A 16,205-nucleotide genomic window follows, 5' to 3' on the forward strand; every position below is an offset into this window, starting at 1 on the left:
CCACTGACAAGGGGAAACCACGTCGGAAAATCAAGATGAACTTTCCCGGCCAATGCAGGGATCGAACACCCGACCTCCAGGCTAGCGAGCCCGAGCCAGTGTCTTAACCACCTAGCCACCGTAGCTCCCCTCCTTCATTAGACAACCATTGCAGCAGAACTGGTCGCTAACAGATACTCCTCATGTTTTATTTTGTTCATGGGGTGACGCTCTTCAAAAAAGCCTAAGGCTCCCTCAATTCAAGTCTGATATGAAAATTGACATGCTTCTTCTGTGACCAATTCTGCATCGATTTGGTGAATTATATTTTGAATTGCATCCAACAAAATTGTCAGTTCCAGACCCACAGTCAGATCATACTTGTCCAGTAGGAAGACATAAAAGGGATGTTCGATTGTCAGTCCGGAACGTCCGGAATTGACAGAATTACAATCGAGTGACGCGGAATTCAGTCCTGTCACTGTTCTGACAGTCCCGACTACGGAGGTGGTGTGAGTAGAATCGTGACGTAATTAAGAACAACGAATATGTTTCGGCTGCATAGTGGGTTGATATATTTACTTATCCAGTTAACGAATGCGTTGTAGCCCGAAATACCCCTTTTCCTTCGATTTTCACTATTTTTGGGATTGAGAGAATTCAATTCCGGAACGTTCAATCGAGTACCCCCTAAGAGTTACTTACAGTGATATAACTCTATGTAACAAAACCATAAATAGCTTGGATTCAGACTACCAATAAAACAGCCGCGAGAATTTAAAAAATTAACAATAATAAGACGTTTCCGATTTATTTGTTTAAAGCCAGACCCTTTATTTTTCTCTACATGCTCGTATCACAAGCTCCATTGTGTGCTACTGCCACCTGGATATTTTGCCTACAATATATAATACAATACGTGATGAACAACAGGGAGAGAGAGAGAGAGAGAGAGAGAGAGAGAGAGAGAGAGAGTGGGCGGGGGGGGGGATAAACGTCCACTCGACCAAACTGACATATGGTTCATTTTTATTTTTAATAAATCGCTTGCCCGTAGTGGTCTTTGGCAGTGGGAGGCAACCGGAGGGGGCGGAAAAACCCACGCGGTTGGACAACCGATCCTACTCCTTGTCACGTAAAACGGGGAATTAAAACCACGCCAGTTGACTCAATGACAGACCTTATGATACAACGCGCGGGCGTTAACCATTCGGCTACCCAAACCTCCGGCTAGTAAAGATGCAAACGATGATTAGTCTCGAAGCCACAAAGCTGTTTTAGTGGTAGTATTCATAACACCGAGAGCTAAATCTGCCTCTTGCAGGTCTTTCTTTAAGCCTAAAATGTTATCTAAATTATTAATAAGACATTAATTAACTTATCTATACCATAATCAACTCTCGATGGCATCGCTAGCCTGCGATATTTATTGGATTGGAATACATTTTTTGAAATGTTCAGCATACTCTACTTTTTTTTAACTATTAAACACTGGACATAAGGTTATATTTTTGTCCAGTGATTTAATATCGGATCACAAATAAAGAAAATGAAAAACGTACATGCAGGTCAGAGATTTCATGGCGCAGTTGTTACCATAAGTTACGCCGTTATCACCACAGACTGGCATCCAAATGAACGGACAGGCAAGGAGACATGGATCCTCCGATGTTGGAGCACACCAATAACCTGGTTAATAGATCAACAATTCATCATCGTCACACTAACAAATAATCAGGTAAACATGTTATATTAATAGTGAAATGGGGTTAACGCCCTACTATTCTGATCCGAAAGACTGGCATATGCCATACGGTGTGCTATGGGAGAAATATTGCCCGGACAGTGGTGCAAAGGCCTACAGCCACGACGAATTGCTGAATGTCTGAGGATTGGTGGAGCAATTACTCATTATTAAGACAAAAATCAAAAACGTCCATTTTTACTTTTGACGGTGTATCTCTTTGCGATTAAAATGGGGCCGTCAGATAAGCCGCCCATATGAACCATTTATGTTCATGTGTAGGCAATTGGCCTGTTATTAACATACACTCGTTACCTCTAATAAAAACAGCAGTGCACTTCCGCAGTTTTGGTTTCTGAATATCCCCTACTTTTTGTGAAGAGTATATTACAAAGAGGTCACTGTAGGGAAAAAATGGCATATAAATAGGTCTATTTACCTGTTGTAAAAAGTAGAACAACCGTTAAAATCAGAAGCTTCATGTTGCCGTGTTACTTGGTCTTGAATTGCACCTTTTAAAATAGCACATGCGCAAGAAGCAGCTCTGATAAGATAAGTTTGAGATAAGATAGAAACAAAAATATCTTGTGTCAAGCCGGGCTCACACGATCAGTGCGTCACTGTCCTGCGTAACCCATTGCGAATTTTGCCAATGTGCGCGGTTTGGGACCAAGTTAGCTCATGGCGTGTATCGACATTACGATGACGCAAAGGTGACACCAGGATATCGCAAAAGTCGCGTCATTTTTCGATCTGATGTACACGTTGTGTAGCTGTTAAGTTGCGTCACCTCAGTCACACTACGCTCTACCTACACCAGGATAACACACCCGTGTGAGACAGAAATGAAAATGAAATGAAATGGGGTTTAACGTCCTACTGTTCTGCTCCTATGCTGGGCTAATGAAGACGGGCATACGCCATACAGTGTGCTATGAGGGAAATTTTGCCCGGGCAGCGGCACTATCGCCTACTCTTATATCGAATTCCAACTGTCAAGGGATCTTTTACGTGCATTCCAATGTATACACGCGACCTCGGTTTTTCGTATCATCCGAAGGACTAGACAGCTGTCCTTGTCAGGCCCTCCGACCTGCATCACTGACAAGGGGGAACCACGCCGGAAAATCTGGATGAACTTTCTCGGCAAATGCATGGATCGAACCCCCTCCAGGCTAGCGATCGAGCCAGCGTCTTACCCACTTAGCCATGTGATCCCCAGGGTAACTCACCCGTGTGGGACAGGCTTTAGGGTCGGTTCTGTCTGGTATTCCTATTCCTATTAATAGCCTAGTTTTCAGGTACAACAATGCATTAAAGTGTTTTACCCGTTACTACATGATATGAAATGTTGCCGGGCCATATTACATGTGCAGGTGTATAAGCTATATACACGTAAAACAAATCTTAATGGTGCTTATGAGATGATGGATATTTTGGCAAAGGAACCGAAGTAGATCGAAGTTCTATTAACAAAGAGCAATAGTGTGAAACTCTTCTCAATATTTTCGAAGTGGTTTTACTAAATTATCAATCGCGAAAATACTACATCCGCCCGCAGTTAAAGACACCTACGCGCGAGTGAATTATTGGATTAAAATTGAACCATATGTTAGTCCCAAAATGACTTAGTTTGTGTCGAGTGGACGTTAAATCCTACAGTGTGCTGCGAGGGAAATTTTGCCCAGACACCGGCGACAAGGATTCGTTTACGTTTACCTGAATGTATAGAGGGGACCTCTTAACCGTTATACATACTATTCCTGGTCTAGCCGCCTGTCCTGCGCCACTGACAAGAATACATGACGCCCAACTTCTAGGGATACGTTTCTCAACCTACACCGAGATCTCCAGCTTAGCAAACCATACGTTTATATTACATATTGTGCTTTTGATATTAATTTATTGTTTTTCTTATTTATTTCGTGCTGCAAACTTGCCGCATTTCATTTAATACGACAGAGGCAATAAAAGAGTCATTTTGGGACTAATATATGATTTATAGATTTTATTTCAATAATTCGCTGGCGCGTATGGGGTTTAACGTCCTACTGTTCTGCTCCGGACTTGGCTAATGAAGGCGGGCATACGCCACACAGTGTGTTATGAGGGAAATTTTGCCCAGACAGTGGCACTATACGGTCTACTCTTATATCGAATTCCAACTGTCAAGGGATCTTTTACGTGCACGCTAATGTGCACTCGGTTTTCCGTACGATCCGAACAACTGGACAGCTGTCCTTGTCAGGCCCTCCGTCCTGCATCACTGAGAAGGGAGAACGACGCCGGAAAATCTGAATGAACTTTCTCGGCCAATGCAGGGATCGAACACCCGACCTCCAGGCTAGCTAGCCAGCGTCTTACCCACTTAGCCACCGTGATCTCTAAAAACATAAAGAAAAAACCACGGTGATAAGATAAAGAATTACTGGTCTACTTGCTGATGTATAATAACAACATAATATGTGTTTAAAGTTTAGATTTACATACGACTAGATCTTGAGATATTTTAAACTGACACCATAACAATCAATATAGTCAAATATAGTGTTTTTATACCATATACAGTCCAATATAGAATTTAATAACAAGCACCGTCCAATAATAACAATACAATACATAGTGAAATAATACAATACATAGTGAAATAATACAATACAATACATAGTGAAATAATACAATACATAGTGAAAACATACAATACAATACATAGTGAAATAATACAATACATAGGGAAATAATACAATACATAGTCAAAATAATACAATGAATAGTCAAATAATACAATACATAGTCAAATAATATAGAGTTTAATACCATACTTAGTCAAGTATAAAGGTCAGGGGCTGGATAACTGAATGGTTAGCGCGAGCGCACTGTATCATAGGGTCTGTCATTGAGTCAACTGGTGTGGTTTCGATCCCTGGTTGTAGTGACAAGGAATAGGGTCGCCTGTCCAACCTCGTAGGTTTTCTCCGGGTCCTCTTACTGCCAAAGACCCCCTACGCGCAAGCGAATTATTGAAATAAAATTGACCATATATTAGTCCCGAAATGACATAGTTTGTGTCGAGTGGACATTAAACCCCATTTCCTTCTCTCCCTCTCTATAAAGTTTAAAACCAATCCCAGCTAATATAGGGTAGATTTGTCGTAAATTTTGCTATATAACCTTTATATGTAACTGTATTACCTAGTCACCAAAAAAATAAAAAGTTACGACACCCATACGTCCCCTCCCCCACAACCAACCATAGGACCTACACATCAAACTACTAAAACTTCTTCAAAAGAGTTCTATCTCACAGATGAAAGCTTTGGGTTTCAGACAAGTTGCATCGAAAAATCCAAAAGAGGGGTATGAAAGCGCCAGGCAATCTTCTTCGTCCAAGTTATTGCCACTGTTCGGTTGACCCACATTCCAACTATCTGTCATGGACATGGGTGATCCATCATTCCACACCCATCTCCCTTCTATATCCATGTCATTTCCTCCCAGAAAATATTTTTTGACTGAAATATAGAAACACAGTTGAGTTTAACAGAGATTGTGGAATTGAAATAAAAAATGGAATGAGGTTTAAGGGCGCATTTTTCTGCGCCAATCGAGATACTGAAGATGAACATACGCCATGCGGTGTGCAGTGAGCTATGAGGGATGGGGGTGCGCTGTGAGGTAAATTCCACCCCCCATCGAATTCCAGCTGGCGAACTATAGACCTCATAATAATATTTATTTATATGTCAAGCTTATAATCAACTCTCTAGAACATCGGATGGCCGAGTTTTAAAAGGATTTAAACCCCCACGATATTTAGAAATGTAACGATAAAATGTATATTCGAGTCTTTGTCTCGGTTGTCAAGTATCGTTGCTACGATACTAAACGATCTACGCTACATCCTCACACGACACAGTATAATCAACTCTCCAGATCATCGGATGGCCTTGATTTAAATGGATTTAAACACCCACGAGATTTAGAAATGTAACAATAAAATGGATATTCGAGACTATGTATTGGTTGTCACGTATCGTTGCTACGATACTAAACTATCTACGCTACACGTTCAAACAACCATAACTTCGCCCAGCATAAAGTAATTTGAATAAAATTTTGAATATATTCAATTTTCATTATCTATTTGTGAACTATCATCGCAAGAACGTTCAGATCTTTATCTAAATCTTACATAATGCATGTTTAATAGGACGAGATGTATGAATATAAATAATACACCCACCGGTCAAGTTCATACTTTCAAGTCGCAATTTTTTCAGATCCATTTCCCATTTGCGCATCATAATCAACCTTCCGCCATCTTGTTCACACGTGGTACTGGCTGTTGACCAATCAGTAGTTGTGTTGTATTCTTTCCAACAAAATCCGTCTTTTAAGAAGGTTTTGTAAGCTTGACTGGTACATTTTTCTGTGAAATAAAACAAAAATCTATCAGAATCTAATTTGAAAATTCGATAAATTAAAAGGGAATTCATATATATATTTGTATCGATCTGCACGCTTAAAATGGTATTCAGTGGTCTAAATCCGGAAATCAGGCCCTGTCTCGTGCATCTATAACTATAAATGGTTGCACATTTCTACTTTTATAAGGTAGAATGATTATCATTGACATAATGCCCTATTTCGTTTTACCACATTTGCTTAAAGATGGTTGCTGTTCAGTATGTATAAATACGTTAATCGGACCTGTATGGTTTTATTGAATTTATTATGTACACAAATAAGAACAAGAACAAATTATTTACAAAAAACTACGGAAATCGCATTGAAAACGTATTTGATTATAATCGGATTAAGAGATTATAAAATAATGTGCGCTTATAATCCGATTTAGATAGCAGGAACAAAATAAGAATGGCATATTAGTCTACACCAACAGGGGCAACAATGATACATTTGGTTAACAAAGCAAGAATAGTACAATGTTAATATGAAATTCGATGCTTTTCTTTAATAAACAAAATCCATTCTATTTTGAATATTTAAGACGGATTAGGTCTGACCTGATTCTTGTACACGATATCACCCTTGGTGGAAGTGGACGTAAAACTCCAGAAAAGAACGAACGACCTGGTTCTAATAAAGCTTACAATGATATAAAAGAGCAATTCTCCACACGCAAGTGGGATGGGTGCATGTCCAGTGTCGAAACAACAAAACAAGGGCATAACACATACATGTACCTATGGTGACAGATTGGTGTCATGTCGACCTTTATAAGGCGACAACTCGACATTTTCACCGGACATCGCGACAACTCGACAAACCGACATCAGGATATTTTATCTTTATAATACATTTTTACCCGACAACACGAAATTAAAATTGTAATGCCACGTAAAATGTCGTATTGTCGGGTTAAAATGTCGTAATGTCGGGTTGTCGTGGGGGGTTGGTTGGCCGAATGGTTAGCACGCGCGCGCTGTATCATACGGTCTGTCATTGAGTCAACTGGTGGGGTTTCGATTCCCCGGTTATACGTGACAAGGAGTAGGGTCGCCTGTCCAACCTCGTGGGTTTTCTCCGGGTCCTCCGGTTTCCTCCCACTGCTAAAGACCCCAACGCGCAAGCGAATTATTGAAATAAAATGGAACCATATGTTAGTCCCAAAATGACCTAGTTTGTGTCGAGTGGACGTTAAACCCCATTTCTCTCTTCTCTCGCGGGTTGTCGTGATGTTGGGCTGTCACCTTTCCAGAACAATGGTAGAAGCGACCATGCTCATCTCAGTATCAGCATTATATAAAGTGATGCTGGTGTTGGTCAAGATAGACCCAGGAGGTTCTGCAGCGTGGCATCGCCCTGTCGGTAGTGCAGGACAGAGGGCCTGGCAAAGAACAGTATCCAGTTGTGTAGATCGGAAGTAGCGATAAAATGGTCGTTCAGGATTTAACAAAATTTCTTTAAAAACCTAAATAAAATGAAATGAAAATGAAAAACAAAGTTAAAATCAAAAGTAAATTAAAAGCAAAAGTTCAACCAAAAGCAAAAGTTCAACCAAAAGCAAAAGTTCAATCAAAACTAAAAATTAAATCAAAACTAAAATTAAATCAAAAGCAAAAATAAAAATAAAAGTAAAAGTAAAACCAAAATGTAAATTAAAACCAAAACACAAATGAAAACTAAAATCATTTTTAAAAGTAATTTGAAATGTGAAACAAAAGTAAAAGTAAAAAGCAAAATAAAAATATCTGTCGGCCTATCGCTATCATTCAACTTTTTTTTCACGCAAAAGTAAAATAAACAAAATTTGGTCGGCCTATCGCTATCAATCGGTAACCGTCGGCTATTTCCGACCGCTTCGACTGACGGTTTCTTCTCCGGCGGTACAAATAAAACTGAATCAGAACATTCTTATGGAATGCGAAAAGTATGAAGATTTGTGAAAAAAATATATATATCCAACCGTAAACATTACTGATCAAACCTTTTGTTTTAATAATCTCTTCAATCCATCAAGCATCATAGTCCCGAGTGTTGCAGAATTTATGATTAATATGTCTACATAATATTATATTACCCGTATCTATTTTATGCGCGCGTGTTGTTGGTTTTTTTTTTTGGTTTTTTTTCTGTCCCGTTTTTTATTTTCTATATATGTATATTCTATGTATGGTTTGTATTGTCTATCTGCAAATTGTTGCCCGTGCATAACTTTTTCATCTTTACATATTGTTTATGGCCGCCCTAAAAGGGCGTTCCGATGCAATCAAATTCTATTTTGTTCTTTTCTATTCTATATACACTGTTACATATTCGTTAGTGTAATGGTAGACGTTACTGATTAAGCGTTGCACATCCCTCTACACTACCGCCGCCTTTAGATGGGTGGTCCTCGAGACGCAGCTATACCCAAGGTCAGGTTGTCGCTATGAGTTTTTCAGAGAGAAGAAACCTTCCGACGCCCACGTTGGGCAAACAATGTGACAAGATCCCCCGTCAAGAACCGAACCCGCTTATCCAGGAAGTTCAAAGTTTGACGTCATATTCAAAATGGATGTCTCCGTGTCTTGCCACTTCGGCGAGACAAACTTCGATTTAACTGAAGAATTTTCGATCTAAGGGAAATTGTGCCCGGACAGCGGCACTGCCGCCTACTCTTACATGTATATCGAATTCCAACTGCCTGGGGATCTTTAACGTGCATGCCAATGTGAACACGGGACCTTGGTTTTTCGTCCACCATCCGAATGATTGTCCCATCCGAACATCGGATATTGATATCATCGCTACAGTCACATTGCATAACCCGTGGGTTTTCTCTGTTAACTCCCAAACTCAAACAGGGCGGGTCCCTGGGGTAGACTGGCATCGCGGGGCCCCTACCGATACGAAAAGATTATTTTATATCCTTTGAATGGCACGCATGTCCCTTTGAATGGCACGCATGCGTAACACACAATTAAACGGTCTGCAATGCAAGAAGAAATTACATAATATCTGATCAAATAGGAAATCTATTCAGTTTCGAATGGCATATAGGCGCGGAAATGACATATATGGCGCGGAACTGTTATAACAAGTGACATCACCCGATTGTTGAGTTGTTACTGTCGTAGTTATGTAACCTGGTCAGCCAGGTCCGCCACGTTCATGATTAGCATACGAGCGATCGCGATCACCTACGTCACGGGTTTTGACCAATCACAGAGAAGGTTGAGGGATCCCAGACTCACCCAGTTAGTCATCTGAACTTACTTGAATATTTTTTTTCTCATTTTGCCATGCCTCATCTAGGCTGTGCCCCCACTGCTACCCACAAGTTCTCAAGAATAAAATATAAACGTGTGCTAAAAGTGTCCAAACTTGAACCTATTCAGTATACCCTTTAAAACTTCTCATATAATCAACTGATATCGGATATTCTCAAATTGCTAACCAATGAATATATGTCCTTATTTTGTCTGTTTTTATACGCCCACATTTTCATGTTGACGTATATTGTCGTCGCCCTAGTCCGTCCGTCCACAATTGTTTCTGAACACTCCACGGGTCACAATTTGTATCCGATTTCAATGAAACTTGAAATATAGGTTTATCACCCTAAGATTGCGGTTCCTTTCGATATTGGCATGTATCGGACTGTAGCTTCATGGATTATGGCCACTGATTGTACGAACAATCACGTTTTTAGCGTGTGAACACTGTAGAGGTCACATTTTTATCCGATTTGGTTTAAACTTGAAATGTATGTTTATAAACCACAGATCTCGGTTCCTTTCGATATTCGCGCATATCGGATCATAAACTTCCTGAATTATGGCCCCTGATTGTACGAAAAATCGCGTTTTTAGCTTCTGGACTCTATTGAGGTCACAATTTTTATCCGATTTAAAAATGGCCACCCTTCATTTGTATATAATGTCAAAATATTGTGTATTAGGTTTGTGGACCCTTTGGAGGTCACAATTTTCATCTGATTTTGCTGAAACTTGAAATTCATGTTTATAACCCAAATATCTTGGTTCCTTTCTCGTACATATCGACTCTTGACTTCCTGGCCCATGATTGTACGAAAAATCGCATTTTTAGCTTGTGGTCCCTCTAGAGGTCACAATTATTATCCGATTTAAAAAAAAACGTTACAACGTAATTTTGTCTGTGTTTGAAATTCATGAAAATCGGACCAAAACTGTCGGACAAAATGGCCGCCCCTCGTACGCAAATAGTGTAAACATCTTGTATGTCAAAGTTGTGGACCCTGTAGAGGCCACAATTTTGATCCGATTTTGATGAAACTTGAAATGCAACTTTATAACCCAATATCGGATCGTAACCTTCTGAAATATTGCCTCTGTCTGTACGAAAAATCGCATTAACGTCGTACAGAGACCAAACAGTCAAACACAGTCGATGGATTGCGACAGGCTTTTCTGAGAGTGTGGTTCCAGGTGCCAATGGCGTTCATCAATCGTCTGGTCCACTCCATATAGAGACGCTGCGCTGCTGTTATTGATACTCGCGGTGGACACACCAGATACTGGTGTATAGACTGTGTACAGACTCTAAACCTTCTCGTAATGTCTTGGAATTGTGATGAATTAATCACTAATGTGTCGTCTGGTCCACTCCATATAGAGACGCTGCGCTGCTGTTATTGATACTCGCGGTGGAAACACCAGATACTGATGTATAGACTGTGTACAGACTCTTAACCTTCTCGTAATGTCTTGGAATTGTGATGAATTAATCACTAATGTGTCACCATACTATTCACAATAAATTGCTTTGATCCATTTAGCATGTTGTTTTCTAGAATGATTTGATTAAAGTGAATCTCTGATTTTGAAATCGTACTGACGTTTTTTTTTTTTGCTGTTTAGTACATATAGAAACATAACTCAGTGGGTTAGCCATAACACGCACATAATTTCACTTAAACCACGGTCATCGAGCGATTTTTTTTATTGCATTACTATATCAAGTTGCACTTCATGGCAATATATAGACAAGGAACCCTAACAGACCCGGCAACCTTCATTATGCTACACCACGACCTTCTGGATAGTGAGCCAGCGATTTACTTACTTGATAAAAAATAAAACAAATTTAATGAACATGTTTACCTATGAGTAGAGTATTTATATGAAGAGATGACACTTCTGTCGAACCAATTCTTTCAGTAGATGACGAATTTATGACAAAACAATTGTCATTGTCATTCGCCAAAATTTCACAATCTGAACTCTGCGAACAGGTACTGGCACATTCTAAAATACTCCTTACTTTGAAAATATCCGTGATATTCAACTGCTTCTCAGAAATTAGACTCACTTTCGTATAAGACGTCGTTTCAGTTCTCATTATCGCTGTTAAAGCTATTGCTAACACCAATAGTGCCGCCATTGTCGCTCAGGGACTGGATATCGCTACAACAGAAATGGTAGAAAATAATGTTGCGGTCAATTAATAACGCAATGTACATATCACAAATTCTCAAATAGTAGGCAAGTTAATTAGAAACCCTCACTACAAACATACAAAAACACGACTGTAAGATTTTAAAGCTATTAGAGCATTATCAGAAGCGTGAGTTCTCAAATTTAAGGCCACTAACGAAACTTTCAAAAAAAGGATTTCTAGATTGTGTTGAATTCCAGATTTCGCTAAGTGGTTGTAACGCTGTAGACAGCTACTAAAGCCCGAATCACGAATTCTTAAAATAGTATGCATTCCATAGAATTGTGACCTGTATATTCCAGTTCAATTACTAAATGTCATTGCTTGATAATGACTAGAGAAGCCAAGTCAAAACGTCGCTCAGTAATAAGCAGTAATTGTATTCCATAGAATTGTGACCTGTTTATTCCAGTTCAATAAACCGATTTGAAACCATTTTACATTCTCAAGAAACGTGTAAGACCCCTACCTATATTTAAGAATATATTAATAACTACAAACTGTGAGAAAAAGAGATAACTTATTTATATTCAAAAATAAATTTAAAAAAGAATAAATATTATCTTAATTTTGATAAATTTGTAAATAAAATGAAAAGATTATCTAATTGGAAATATCCGTCTGATTCTTCGACCCACACCAGTTAATATTCGATTATTGAATTCGTTACGTTAAATTCGATCTCATTGTACACCTGAAATATTTTCGATGAAAATGCAGAAATTCCATAATTTGAGCACTAAGTACTGATATTTTAACAAGTATTTACGGAGAGAAAGCAGGTGAGAAAATATCTGAACTTTCCTCACTGGGGATCACGTGGCTAAGTGGGTAAGACGCTGGCTCGCTAGCCTGGAGGTCGGGTGTTCGATCCCTGCATTGGCCGAGAAAGTTCATCCAGATTTTCTGGCGTGGTCCCCCTTGTCAGTGATACAGGACGGAGGGCCTGACAAGGACAGCTGTCTAGTCCTTCGGATGAGACGAAAAACCGAGGTCCAGTGTATACATTGGAATGCACGTAAAAGATCCCTTGGCAGTTGGAATTCGATATAAGAGTAGGCGATAGTGCCGCTGTCCAGGCCTCATAGCACACTGTATGGCGTATGCCCGTCTTCATTAGCCCAGCATAGGAGCAGAACAGTAGGACGTTAAACCGCATTTCATTTCATTTTTTACTTTCCTCACTAGAAACAGTTATCATCTAATACATATTCAGTGGCTCACTGCCATTATATCCGTATCATCGGTCCAATATTACTGTTAACCCGAACAACTCACATTTCCTGACGTCCAATTCCTAAACTTGATAAACACACACTAATGATACTCGGTGATGTTAATACAAGTCGGTTCCTGTAGCAAATCATGAATCATGAAATCGATAAAGGTACACAAAGGTATCGAATCAAGACGCAACCTCAGATGGACAATGCCTGTCCTCACGCATCCTAGATTTTATACATGTATTTTAGCTTTGTTAACGGAATGTGGTCGGTACCTGGAGGGGAACGGGACCGTGCTCCACGTCTCGCAGAAATCGCCCGAGGGCAATGCCTTGCCCATGACGTTATACTATTAATATAAGAAAGTATACACACTAAAAATATGACTTAAGTTTTGTTTAACTTAAAAACATTTGATAAAACAATACTGAACATGTCTCTTGCGTCCAAACTCAATATTGCCAGACCACATGTCCTGTACCACTGACAAGATAACACCACGCCGAGGTCTCCAGCTTAGCGAGCCATACTTTTATATTACATATTGTGGAGCTGATATTCACTGTTTTTCTTAGTTATTTAATGCTGCAAAATTCCCGCATTTCATTAAATACGATGGGGGCAAAATAGGGGGCTATAGAGTTACGTTTCGATTTAAACAGTTTATCCAAGGGGTGGTTACTAGTACTGATTCGAGAAAATATAAAGAAAGAACCACGGTTATAAGATAACAAAGTGCTGGTCTATTGGTGGATGTATGATAACAACACATTAGATTTACATAAGACTAGATCTTGAGATATTTTAAACTGACACCATAACAATCAATATAAACATGGTCAAATATAGAGTTTAATACCATACATGGTCAAATATAGAGTTTAATACCATACATGGTCAAATATAGAGTTTAATACCATACATGGTCAAATACTGAGTTTAATACCATACATGGTCAAATACAGAGTTTAATACCATACATGGTCAAATACAGAGTTTAATACCATATATGGTCAAATATAGAGTTTAATACCATACATGGTCAAATATAGATTTTTTTTAAACACCATACATATAACTGAATACATACAGATGTGAATTCCAACCATGATCGAATACAGAGTGTAATATCGGTACCATACATGGTCAGATAATATAAGGTTTAATAAATTAAAGGAAATGAAATGGGGTTTAACGTCCCACTGTTCTGCTCTAGAGTTTAATACCATATATGGTCAAAAACAAAGTTTAATTCCATACATAGTTAAATATCGAGTTGATGACCTGCGAACTTACCACCCATCCGCCCCCTCCCACAACCAACCATAGGCTATACGCCAAACCACTAAAGCTTCTTTAAAAGAGCTCTATCTCACAGCTTTTATATAAGATGTATCAAAAAATAAATTTAAGACCCGAAGCGAGAGCAGGTACAATCGAGGCTTCAACGGGAGTTGCATTCCTGTTCTTTTTTTTATTATATTATATTGTCTAGTTGGGTATGGTGTATGCAAATAGAAGGTCAAACTCCTGTGTTCTTAGCGAAGGTGTCAGTGTTGGTAGATGTAGATTGTTTTCTATCGTAGCAAGCGAACTGGACAAACGAGATCTTTTATCATGGGTGTTCTAATCCATTTAAATCATGGGGGGTTGGATGGCTGAATGGTTAGCGTGCGCGCGCTGTATCATAAAGTCTGTCATTGAGTCGACTGGCGATGTTTCGAATCCCCGGTTGTACGTGACAAGGAGTAGGGTCGCCTGTCCAACCTCGTGGGTTTTCTCCGGGTCCTCCGGTTTCCTCCCACTGCTAAAGATCCCTATGCCCAAGCGAATTATTGAAATAAAATTAAACCATATGTTAGTCCCGAAATGACATAGTTTGTGTCGAGTGGACGTTAAACCCCATTTCTCTCTCTCTCTCTCTCTCCATTTAAATCCCTGTCATCTAAAGGGTATATTATAGACTTGACATGGTAATAAATGTCTAAATATAAACATAATCCAAAATAAAGAGGACAATAGACAGATTTAACTGGATCCAAAAACAAAAGACCTGCACTAGACAGATTCAACTCTTACATACAGCATCAAGTACAAGAAACTCCCATAACTTGATACATTTTCTCACTTCCTGTTTCCTTTGTTTTTATGAATAAATTTTCATTTCAATGGCAATATATATGTAACTACATACAACCATTATTTGATATAGACGACGAGAAAAATAATCTCTTGTCAGATTTGTGAATAAGACATCAAGGAACAGAGATCTTCTTTAACAATATATATTTTTATTTTATCTAAGCCGTTATCGCTAATAGGTTTATGTCTAACAAATGTTCTAATCTTTCGTCTTGTTCTTTCAATAGCATTAATTTCGATATGGATCACGCTTAACAATCCAGTGTTTAATCCCCTTATCGGCTGGTATTTCTTTTTTAAGTTTTATATCCTTGTCTAATTAAATGAAATAAAATGGGGTCGGTTTAACTACTCTGCAGACTGGGATAATAGAGATGAAAGAGATGCATTTAGCTGAAAGAAACCCGTTCCTCCTGTAAGAGTATTGTTGGCTCTTGATGACAACAACTGATTTAACTCCATAATATTTGTATTGTGCCAAACATTTTATATACATTTGTACATCTTAATTAACTTGTGTTGTTGGAGATATGGTCTTAACGACCGACTGCGTGTTCTTCTTAGCGGACGCGTGATGTCGCAGACACGTTGTCATATTTTCATGTTTTTTATTATCTTAGCGGACGCGCATGGATCTTTCCTGGTCAGTTTCCAGCCCCGATAGTCAGCCCCACGCCCATATATGGACTATGCTCCGATTGGGGAGAGAAAAGCATTAGCCAATCAGCTACCGACATGTGTTGGCGCCCGGACTGCGAGAATCAAATGCTATCCAAAATGATTACACAGCTGGGTCTTTGCATAACGCCAGATAAGCTTTATGTACAAACTACTTTACAGGTCAACGGACATCATATATCTCAGACCAACCATCTAGTAATGCGTCAACCATTGGTCATGAGTGATATTATTTTCATTGAGCAGTAATGATCGAACAATGATCTGTTTTATATTCGCTTATATTTTGAACATTTTGTAGGTTGTCTATTGGTTCGGATAAATGTTTCTATTATTGGGATGTTGTATTTGTCAAATACCAATGCTATCCGATAAATACATAACTTGTCACCCGTATTTCTTTACATACAAAGTTAAAATTGCCATCCGCTGTACAAGTTATATTCCAAAAATATATATATAGTTTTAATCTTTAGTTTAGTCTTTCGGATGGTACGTGCACGTAAAATAGCCCT

This window comes from Patella vulgata, chromosome 6, assembly GCF_932274485.2.
Source record: "Patella vulgata chromosome 6, xgPatVulg1.2, whole genome shotgun sequence".
Taxonomy (NCBI): Eukaryota; Metazoa; Mollusca; class Gastropoda; family Patellidae; genus Patella; species Patella vulgata.